Source organism: Eumetopias jubatus, unplaced genomic scaffold, assembly GCF_037043125.1.
Source record: "Eumetopias jubatus isolate StellerSeaLion01/CBP00866 unplaced genomic scaffold, mEumJub1_p1.0 scaffold_13, whole genome shotgun sequence".
Classification (NCBI taxonomy): Eukaryota; Metazoa; Chordata; class Mammalia; order Carnivora; family Otariidae; genus Eumetopias; species Eumetopias jubatus.
In genome coordinates, this window is record NW_028274819.1 from 101,276,160 (window position 1) to 101,288,199 (window position 12,040).

Sequence of the window (12,040 nt, forward strand, 5' to 3'; positions counted from 1 at the left end):
GATACCTGCCAATTTTTAATATCCTGCACCCCAATGCCTTTTAAAGCACCTTCCCATCCACTTTATCTTTTCATCCTCATAGCAAATCTGTGACATTATCATCCCACTTTTATGGATTAAAAAGTTGAGAGATTGAGGTAAAAGGACCCAACCAAGGCCACCCTGCTGTGTAGTGATGACATTGGCACCCAAACTCCAATCTCTGCAAGAGAGTTCTCTGAAGCTTCCCACTTCTGAAAGCGAAGAAATAAAGAACAAGAACACTCTTTAGCGAGTGTCCAATGGCGCTAACTACTTTCTATACCTTTTTCTCAATAATCACAGCCATCCTGTGAAGTACACACTATGATGAATCCATTATATAGCAATCAGCAGAAACTTGAAGGGGTAAGTAAGTATACATATCGCAAAGATTGCAGACCTAGGGCTGGAGCCGGTTTCTCTCACCCCCATGCGTACTTTCAAGCTCTATAATGACTACCTCCTTTGAAAGTGCAGGAGAAGGCAACATGGGTCAGAGTAGTTCATGGAAGACATCACCAGAAAGGTGGGTCCACTGGGGTGTTCTCTCTGGAGACTGGCCACAAAATACTTCTGAGGAGCAAAGACTCACATATGCTTTCTTGTGCCTTTGACATTCCTGATGAGCTCCAAGGACTGTAGAAAGAGGACAAGGTTGGGAGAGAATTTATGGAAAATTTATCTACCTGTATCTTTCTAGAATTCGTAGGTAGTCTCTACGGGCAGAAGAACTCCATAAGGGAAAAGAAATCATGTTTGGGTTTTAAGACTTGACAGTTTAAAAAAAAATCTCAGCAGGGACAGTCTTTGATGGTTTTTAGGGAGGGATGGTCTGAAGTTTGAAGACTGCAGAGGAGACCCTTAGGGTGCACAGCTAGACTAGCTATGTGGGCATAAGGTCTTAGAAAAATCTCCAAATTGTTACAGCTTGAACTGCCCCTACGCATGACCATGCTCCCACTATCCCTAACTTTTGCTGCAGCCCTGTCCACTTTTCTCCAATCAAAGATTCAACCCTGCATGAGATCCTTTTCTGGGAGCTTTAATCTTGGATACTCACTTTAAAAAAAAAAAAGAAGAAGAAAGAAAGAAAACAACTGTATTGACTTCAACAGCAACCCCTGGTCCCTGCCCCCTTCTTCCCTAGCCCAGCCCACCACTGCTGTAACTTATTTTCCTCTTGGTCAGATTGAGGGCTCTTCTCCCAAACTGTATCCCACCCATTTTGGTTTAAGCGACACTAACTATATTGTAAGTAATAGCCCGCCTGCAGCAATGTCGCTAACGGGTCTGTTTGTGCCTGCGTTATGAACGAGCCCGTCCTCGGCTCTAGTCTGAGTCATACTGCTCTGGGCTGGGAGCTCATCCCATCTTGCAGGGTCAGACCTCATTGGTTTTTGGACGGTGGGAAAATCTCCGCGGAAAACCTGGGATACGGCTGAATGAGCTGCCCCAAAGATGATTTTCTAGGGGGCAGCTCATAAAGGCAGTGCTTTTTCCTTCTCTGGGCCCAGGGTCACCAGTGGCTTAAAAGACCAAGTTTTTAGATACTTTGATACAACACTCAAGATAAACCCCAATGGCTACCACCGGGCCTTAGACAGTAAGGATAAGAGAAATATACTCAGGTGTCTCTACCCACCATCTCCCGTGAGTACAGCCTTATTCTTCATGGCCGTCTAGCCTAGCAAAGCATCGGACAAAGTCAGCAGCCAGAGAGTATTTGTTGGACATAGCTTCATTTGATTGAACACCAGGGACTATGCCAAGTGCTTTACACATTTTATTTAACTTCACGGTCTGAGCAAGCCTGTGCATTAGATGCTGATGTTTGACCTAAGGAAGCCAAGGCCCTACAACCGCTGAGAGGTGAAGCCAGTGTCCAGGCGTCTGACTCCAGAGGTCAGTCCTGGGAAGCAGCCCATCACGTCTTCTTTAAAGGAGACAATGAAATGTTCTTACCATCAGCTGCGTTTGAACATCACTGACATTTTCATACCCAATCTTAAAAATCTGAGTCCAGCGGTCCATGCAGAAGGGTGTGTGATCGTGTGTGTGCATGCAAGTATACACATCCAAGTTTGTACCAAGGGAGAGGGAAATGATTCTGAAATAGTGATTTGGGGGGGGCCACAACCATTGCCCCCTCAGCTGTGCTCTAGGTACCCCCTGACTCCTGCTCATGGCAATGGGCCCCATGACTTTCAGATCACCCAGTTCCTGGGCCTGTCTTGCGCTTTGTCTCACTCTCATCCTTGCTCCTACCCTTACTTCATTCTAGGCTCTCCACCTTAGGGCTCTTTGGCCTGTTTGATTCAAACCAAACTGTCTTGTAATAGATTGGGCAACTGAACTGCACTTCCCCAGTTTTGACCCTTAGCATCCTGCAAGGACCCATCCCCCGGCCCCCGCTTCAGGGTTTTCCCTTTCTGTTGGGCTCAGGCACACTCCTTGCCCTAGCTTCATACTAGACCGTAGGGTCCCCGGTATTCTTTATGAATGAATCATTTATTGAGTGCCTCCTCTGTGTCTATGCTTGGCCCCGAGAATACACTGGAGAACATGATCTTATAGAACCAATCCCTGTGTTGCCCACTGTCTACTGGCAGACGACAAGTAAACAGGAAAAATTACTGGTTGCAGAGAAAAAAAAAAATTCTTAATACTAAAGCTTGAGGCAGAATTTCAGAGTTCTTGAAAGTAGAGAGTTGTCTTCTGTTTCGCAATACATCTTGATGGGCCATATGTGACAAAAAGTCAGGCCCCAGAGATGGACTTGCAGAAGAGGTGAATCAAAGGATTGCTCTAGTTTATAAAGAGGTAACCCAAGTGGGAAGAATAAAGAGGCAGGAGTGGATAGAAATCAGGAAAACCAAAGGCATCAGCACATAAAGGCAAAGGTCAGAGAAGTTGATGGTGGTGGGACCATTCCAAGAATTTTCAAACCAGGCTAGAATTCATTCTAAGCTCTCTGTTCCCCCTCTGCCTTGCCCTGTACATACCCCTTCGGTCACATGTTATAGGAAAGTAGCATTTCTTTGTGGTTTTGTGCTCACTTCAGAAAGGACAACAAAAAGAAACCCTATGTTCTTCACATCACTTCTCTGTTGAGACCAGAATGCCAGCAGGACATGGTACCAAGAGAGGAGAGTAACCTCAGAGTTCCAGGCCACAGCCGGTCGGCCACAAAGGGAGCAGAGGTTCTGAGTGGAGCTGAGGGTAAACAGAGGAGTCGCTGAAGATGGGCTGTCAGGGAGTCCCTTCCCCTCAAACACCCCTCTTCCCAAATAGACTGGACGTGGAGTCCCTCTCAGTCCTGACCACACAGTAGAATTGTCTTGGTGCTGTTAGACGTACAGATGTCTGATCCCATGATTGAATCTGTCCAAGTTAGGACCTAGGCATTAGTATTTTTTGCATCAAAGAATAATGACCCTTGAAGGGAAGAGGGGTGTTCAGGTCTCTGTCCAATGTGGCAAATGTTGGAGATGAAGAGAGCTAGCGAGCCCAGAGGAGATACTGATAGAAGGAAGTGGCCGGTCAACTGAAGCCAGACGCTGGAGTGGGAATCAGTGAGGAAAAAGGAAAGGAGGTGGAAAAAGAGACAATGTCTCAGGAATGGGGGAGTGTAGAAGTCAAGGCCAGAGTTCAACTTGTTCCAGAGAGCCCAGCAAGGCTAGAACTTGGTATGTGTATGGGAGAGGGGGAGCCAGGGAGGTGGGGAGAGTGCATTTGTGGCCCCCAGGACAGCCCAAGAAATAAGAAGAGTCCCAGTTATGGAGGGTCCAGTATGCATTCTAGAACCAGATTCTTGCTAACCCCCTTATTAAGATCTAGAAAACAGTGCCTCTTCCTTGCATCCTTACAATCCCTGAATCAGTTAACCCCTGCCCCATAGCAAGCTACCCTGGAACTCAATGGTTTCAAACAATCAACAGTGATCATTGCTCACAAATCGGTAAGTCCCCTGGATGGTCCTGCTGCTTTGGGCCAGGCTCAGCTGATCCTGACTGGGATCATTGGTGTGACTGTGGTCCGCTGATGGGTAGGCTGGCTTGTGTAGGATGGCTCACTGCTGTGTCTGGAGGTTGACTTCTGTGTTTGTCCTCATCATGCAGGCCAGGCTCAGGCTTTACACCGGGTGATGCCTTCTCCAAGGGTGGGGGTTGGGGGTGGGGGAAATGGGCAGAAGTGCACAAAAGCTCCTGGGTTCCAGGTTTGCAACTGGTACACTGTCACCTTTGCTGCATTTATTTGGAAAACGGATGGAAATCAGTACAGATTTAAGGGATAAGAAAATAGACTCCTGGTGATGGGAAGAGCTGCAGAGTCATATTGCAGGAGGCATGGGCGCAGGAGGCAGAAACACCACTGCCATTTTTGCAAATGACTCAGCCCCCTCCGACAACTCTGCTTGCCTCCATGGTTGCCCCAGGAACATGCTGTCTCCCTAGAGCCACACGAGCACACAAATCCGGCCATGGCTCCTACTAACCAAGCAGCCACAGACAAGGGCAGCCTCCCAGTCCTAACTGCTCGGTGCAGTCTTCACATTCCATTGATTTCTTATTCGCCACCGTCTGACTCTCCAGGGCTGGTTTTCTGAACACCATGAACTGTCGGTGTTGCTTTGTGTGTCCCTCAGGCTTCTGTGGGCATTTTATTTGACATCATTGCACAAAGAGCTGCAGCCCTCCCTGGGGCAGCCAAGGTGAGTGTCAGGGCCAGGCCTGTGATCACAGGCCCTGCCAGTGACAGGAGGTGGGGGTCTCCCCGAGAAAAGCTGGGTCCTTGACTGCCAGCCCTGAAAGACAGAGTGCCATGCTTGGACCTCCCCAGCTCCTCTCTCCTCCATGGTGGCACGATAATGCTTTTCAGCGCCAGCCAGTGAGCCACCCCTGGACTCACAGCAGCCACCACCTCAGCCAGTCTGCCTTCAGATGCACGTCCAGCCTGAGGAATAGAAAGGAAAGCAAGGGGCTGTATGAAAGAGAAGTACATGGGAGGGCAGACCAAGGGGGGGGTACACAAGAGGAAGAAAGGAGGGGAGGTGTGAAGGGTTTTCGTCATTGACTTCATGTTGGAGAAGGATCAGCGCTGGTGGAAGAGCTGCTTCCTGTCTCTCTTCTGAGATCCCCCAGTGACGCACATAAACTAATAAAGAAGATTGGCTGATGCCATTTCACTCTACACACACAAGTGACTGGGGAGGGACTCTACTTGCAATGAAATTTTAAAGAAGGAAAAATAGCTAGGTAAATCTCCGTGGAGGGGGTAGGACTTGAGCTACAAAGGATGTGTACAGACAGAAGTGAGAAATTACAATGCAGCTAGAAGGAGCCGTGTGCACAAAGGGAGTCGGGTGACCAGTTGGCCCAGTTTGCTAGGGAATCTCCTTGGTCCTGGACAAAGTGGCATGGCCGGCCATCCCCAAGGATGAGAGACACGTTCATCACACCACATCTCCCAGCTACAGGCATGCCTACCGTGTGTTACAGACTCTTCTATGCTCTCCTATCCCCAACCTCCCCAAAAAATGTTTTAGGTGAAACTTGAGTTTTCCTTCTGTCATTCGCACCAACACGATGTGATCTTGGGCATGTCACTCCAGCCTCCAGAGCCTCAGTGACACTCTGTCCGGCTCAATGAGAGGGTGGAATCAGTGGATGCTTGGAGTCTCTTTTAGTGTTAGGATCATAAACCATTGTCCTTATTATTTAAAAAAAAAAAAAAAGTGAAGAAATTCAAGATATTTAGATAGCACAGGAATGATATTTTGGGAATGTTTCCACGTTGGGAACCAGTGAAACAATCTAGTATCTTCTACACAATGAGGTAGGAGGTTAGAAAGAGGTGTACAGGGGAGGCTCCACCCTTGGTGCAGCCCTGGAACCTCTGCCCCCACCCCTCCCTGAGGCTGGAGAGAGAGGACAAGTTTCCACTGCCTTCAGTCTGGCTCCATGTGGTTGGCGAGAAGCTGTACATTTTACAGCTGAAGGCAGTGGGCTCCCCAGGATAATAGCAGCTGTTCAAGTGCATATTAGCACTCAAGATGCTTGATAAGAGGAATTAGAGCACCACCCATTTCTTTATTTTTTTTATTTTTTGCCTGGCTGAATCAATAATTAAGTGTATTCTAATAGTGCAGTTTTGCTCGAGATTCTCATTTGGCTCAGGCATTAGGTCTAAATGAAATATTTAGTTGACAGGATACAGTTATGAAGCAAAACCACATTTCTGTCTATATACTTTAATTTTTCTAATGATGAGAAACCACAGTCTGTCTCCCAGACCTGGCTGCTGTGGCTTTCCTGTCATTCCCTCTTCCAGAGAGAAGATAAAAATCCCTCTTCCTCCTGCAGGAAAAATGAGAATGTCATATCCTGGTGTCCACCATCCTATGGGGCCCGGAGCCATGAGAAAATCCAACTTCTGCCCATTTTGTCTTATTGCAGACAGACTCATCAGAAGGGCATGCTGGGACCTCCGCCTTAGGCAGTGGGGAGGGAAAAGATGCCAATTCTGTGGAAGACCAAGATTGCGGCACTGAGGGACTCTGTGGAAGGCACTAGCACCCCCACACATAGGGAGAGGCGCAGGCTGGAGGTGATGTCAGGCTGGAGATGAAACATCCATCTGGAGATCCGGCCGCAGGGGTGCTCATGACCCAGGTGCCCCATCTGTCATGGCACGACCAGCCTGTGCTGGGGGCCTAGGAGTCTCTGAGCCCAGAAGGAGCAAGCATAGGAGATGAGGGCTCAGCCAGGCAGGTTATGGCTTAGGGGAAGCCCGCAATCCCAGCCTCACCACTCCCTTGCTGTGTGACACCAGAAAAGCCCCTTCACCTCTCTGGGCCTCATTTCCTCCATTGCTGATAAGCAGGAAGTCTTTCTACAGCCTTTATTCACTTTATTTCAGATTCAAGCAGTGTCCACTAGCAAACATTTACTCACGTTTGACCTGAACCCACTGGCAGATGCCTAGCTCATTCTTGAAAGAGTGCATGCCTCTGTGCTCGCTGGTGTCTTCAATCGACAGCTCCTCGCCCACCCCGTCACCCTAGCCCTGCCTGGAGCGGTCAAAGGGCTCCAGAGAGCATCATCTTTGAGCCAGGGCAGTGCCACGAGCCTTTCCCAAGTGTTTGGACATTGCAAGTTCAGCTTAGGGCCAACACGGGTGCCGGGCCCTGGAATAACAGAGCCTGGGGCCTCCCGAATCAGGCACACGATGGCTACAGATCATTAATTATTTGCACGGCTTGCTTTTCTGAGTGCCTCTATTTTAGATAAATATTTTGTACACATTTGCTGTAGAAGTGTAAAAAAGAGGGAGAGGTAGAAAGGAAAGAAAGTCAAGCCATGTTGATTTTGAATCCAGGCTGGCTGGTTCACTCTTGTAGTGTTTGAGAAGTCAATCCATTCATCTCCAGCAAAGAGGGCAATGCAGAAAAGCGATATTTGTCTAATATTTGTTCAGCCTATTGTGTCTCACAGTATATTCCCAGGTGCACTGGCTTTCAGAGAAAGTTAATCACTGTGTCTTAAGACCTCCTGGGCTATGCCATTTCTGAGCAAAAGGTGCAGGATATGGTTTTTGTTTGGGAGATTTTTTTTTTAATCTCTATATTTCTTCTCTTTCCTCTTTTTTGGTTGTAGCTGGGCAGGTTTCTACCTGTTACCAAAGGTACCAGGCACTAAGAGGCAGGGCAGGGGGCAGAGCAGAGAAGGCCAGGCCTGTGGCCATGGGGGCTTCTCCTGAGCGTCTTCGTGGGCCAGATCCAAGGCGTGCCTGCCAGGGAGACGGAGCAGTGGGCGGGTCTATGGAGGAGAAGGCCTGGCGCTTTGAGAAGTTGCCATATTGGTCTTCACTGGGACAATCCCCTGCAGTATGAAGCCCTTGTGATTCTTTTTCACGAGGGGGTGTTGCGTTTTGATCCCCATGGCAACCCGGAGGGTACATAAGACAGTTGGGGTTATGGCGGGCTCACTGGCAGGCCTGCTGAAACCGACGTGGGCTGCAGGCCTCGTTTGATCCACCTGAGGCCCCGTCTCTCTGTCTTCCCCTTCTCTCCTCTACCGGGAAACTGGTCTGCTGGGGGTCGTGTCTCCTTCCTCTGTCCATGCTCAGCAGCTGAGCTGAAGCCCTTTCACCAGAAGCCCAGCCCGTCCTGGGTGTTACTGGATAGGTTCCCTTCAACACCACGCGTTCCCCTGGCCTGCCGCGTCTGGCATGGCCTGACCCACCTGTGTGAACGGTCTGATGTCCATCCGCCTCCCCGACCCACCGCCACTTGATGAAATGCCCCACTAAGGCCGATAAACGGACCACTTTGCCTTTCTAATGCTCACAACTGTATCAAATAAGATCCCAGGGCGAAGAATGACTGGGATTTCAGGCCCATTGCGGATTAGGGAGAAAAGAACCCGGTTTTGAAGCCCCGTACAGTATATGTGACATCTCTCTCATGTGTCATCCCCAAAAGCTTTTGAAGACAGAAAGCATGTGCCTTGTAGTTATCATGTGCTGTGAAGGTGAAAATACATGCCCCCCAGGAGAGCAGCATTCCCAGCTCCCCTGTGCCCCACATCTTCTAGCCAAGCTCTGCTGGGTCTGCTCTTCTCAGGGCACAGCTGACTGGAAACCATGTGGCTTAGAACCCAGAAGACATGGGTTCAATCCTAGCTCTGCCATTTCTCTGTACTTGGGAAGTTTCCGTAAGCTCCCCAGAGCCTCAGTTTGTCTTTGGTAAAATAGGGGAAATTATACTTTCCTCATACAGTTCTTCCAGTGACTCAGGAAAACACAGTCACTTCAAACATGCTCACTCTTTCTCTTGCTTGCCTCCCCTTGTCTTTTGCTTCCATTTCCTGAGAGAGACACAACCCCTTCACAAATCTTTCATTGATTGATTGATTAAGTTAGGTAATTAGTTCTGGTCTTAATAGCTGTGACTTGAAAGAGCTCTTTTTATTATCTTGTCGTTCCTTTCAAAAAAAAAAAAAAGAGCATTCTGTTTGTGTTTCTTGGGTGCATATCTTCTCTTATCGCAGATTTTTACAGGGATTTCTTTTCTCTTTTCTTCTGTTCCCTATGTTGCTTTCTTTTCCTTAGAATTTTCTTCCCTGAGAGCTTAGGCACTGCCTTCATGATTTCTCCAAATGTCTGGTGATCCTTGGTGATCCTTTAGAATGAGGCACAAAAACCTGACTGGGGATTCCATGCATAAGGGCTCATCAGCCATTGGGATCCACTGTTCTGTAGGACGGGACCCAGCCATGTGCTTGGGGATTCCCAAATGTCAGGGTCCATGGGTCTTTTCTCTGGAGGTGGTCCTCTCCAGAGAACACCCTCCCTCCCACCTCCTGCCTGGAGGACACTGGCTGAGCTGGTGGAGTGAAGGGGTGGAGAGGGGCAGCAGCTGGGGGAGCTCGGAAGGTACTTTCACTTGGTATCTTTTTTCCCAGTGCATCTCCTTCCTTTTACCCTTACCTGAGCCTCGTTTCTCTACCTCTAGATCTTTCTTCATTGAATTTCTCCAGGGAGCAAACCTTCCTGCCAGGTTGGGGGATATGCAGCCATTTGACTGCACAGGGTGGAGAAGAAGATCTGGGGGCCCAGGTGTTCCTTAACAGACTTCCACCCAATCTTCCTGCTTGCAGCCTCACTCGTATTCCATGCTGCTGAAGACCTCAGGACCTCATCCTCCCAACTCCTGAAGACTTCCAGGTCTGCCCTGACTCCATGGTGGCGAACCCTCCACAGACACTCAGATTCCAGCTCTTCTCAGTCTGCGATATCATTAACACTCCAGTCTGCTTCCCATTTCCCAAAGGATTATTGGCATCTCTCATTCTTTGTTCCACCATCTGACTTTTTTTATTCCTTTGTCTCCATGAGTTATTCCTCTTTTATTCCTTGATGTTCATGGGAGGGTGATAGGGAGGGGATTAGAAAAGCACCTGTTTAACCTAAAGTTGATGTAACTCCCCCAAAGGACAATTATTATGCCCGGCCCATAAGAGGTGCTGAATAAATGTTGGTTTCCTTCCTTCCTGCTTTGCTGCCAAGTAGATACTGCTCTGGGCATCTGTGGCTACCCAAGACAGGTTTTAAGGGGCGTAAAATGCCTTTTCAGAGACCCAGAGTACTCCCCACAGGTCCCTAGAATTTCCACTGAAAGAATCACTTCAGACAATGTTTTCAAGAGATCTGCAAAAATGCAAATGTAATGAAAGTGCAGTAGGTTGAATGATTGACCCTGAGCCTCCCTTCCCTTTCACGGACTTGGCTTGCCTCTGTGTGCGCTGTGACTTGCTGTAAGAAGCACTTGCCCTTCAGCTGGCCCCAGAACAAAGACATGGGGAACAATCTGAAATTTGGAGTCCCAGTGAGTCAGGTGAGCCCAGCCAAGATCATCCGCTCCCACCCGAGAGCATAAATAAGAGCTGAGGGTTTGTCAAAGAAAAATAATCTTGAAGGGGCATTATTCTCACAAGATTAAGAGCCTTGGTTCCTATGGGAAAAGCTATGCCCAGCAGGAGACAACAGAGGCTGGGATGCTCATCTCATAGGAGTCCATCGAACCCAAAGGAGAAGAATCCTGTTTGAACCCTCCAGAGGGCTTCTGACCACGTCTGGAATAAAAGCCAAATTCCTCCCACGGCTCAGCAGGGTCTGGTGATCTGCATCTGCCAGCCTCTCTGATAACAGCCCTTTTGCCCTGTTCACTTGTCCCTTCCTCTGGCCTTCCTATGTGCTCACATGTATCAAGCTGTTCCTGCCTTTGGACCCTGCACCTGCTGTTCCTCTGGTTGGAATGTTCTCCAGGAGACCAGCTCCTCATCGTGCAGTTCTCATCTCAAGGTCACCTCCTGAAAAGGCCTTTGCCTTCATCCCCTATGCCTTTAAATTGCGTTTGGTTATGATGACGCTGGAGGACTCCACATCTCCTTGGGTGGTATTATTCATCAGTTTATGAGCTATTTTCTGAGTTCCTTGCTAGAATTAAAACCACACGAGGGCAGGAACTCATCCGTCTTGCTCGCTGCTGAAGGCGCAGCATCCGAAACCCTGTCTGATACTGAGCGGGTGCCTGGTGGTTATTTATTGTCCGAGCCAAGAACGAGAAGAAGGATTCGTAAAAAACAGTGCTGGAAAGACCAGTTGGGCCTAGGCTGGGTGGACTTGCGTGCCAAAATGAGGACTCTGGACTGTACTTGGTGAGCCACTGGGAGCCATGGAAGGCTTCAGAGGAGAGGATGCAGTCATCACAGCCGTCCTTCAGGAAGGGTAATCCGGCAGGTCTGGAGTGCTATTGGAAAAAGGAGAGGAGGCCAAGAGTCCAGTTAAGGCAGAGCTGAGAGCCATAACTTGGGAGATAATTGTGGGAATGGACAGCATGGAGAGACAGGCAGAAAAAATGACCATCTGCTTCACAGTTTCAAGACGGGCCAGCTGCTCCCAATGACCAGCTCCCCCCGCCCCGCCAACCACCTCTGGTTCCTCGTGCATGTCCACACTCCCCAAGAGCCCAGTCTGGCTCACACGTTCCTCTCTGGCTGCCACCTCCACTCGATTTCTGGTCAAGGGGTAGCCACAGACGTCGGTCTAGTGGCTCCTTCCTTCTTCTCTGGTTGATTTTAAACTCGGGGTTTACGCACACTGGCCTCAATGTTGTTTCCAATTCCCCAAGGCAGATTTAGACCCAATCACTGAGTTAAGGCAGACAGAGGGGAGCTGCTGCGCAGGTTTTGCCTTCATTAATAAGTTTCCCTGACAGCAGAAGGAAGTCTTTCCAGTCAATTCTTTGTAGTCAATTCCTGATCGTCGTCCTCCTGTTGTTAATATTGTCGTTAAACTCCCGAAGCCTCACGGAGTGAAAGCTAATTATAATAATTAACAGAGAACTCCTGAACTTGTCAAACTGGTAATTATAAACCACAGGGACTTTGATCATTAATAGATGCCATGGAAAGGGAAGGCACAGGGGTGCTGGCAGGGAGAGGCATGCAGGAGATGT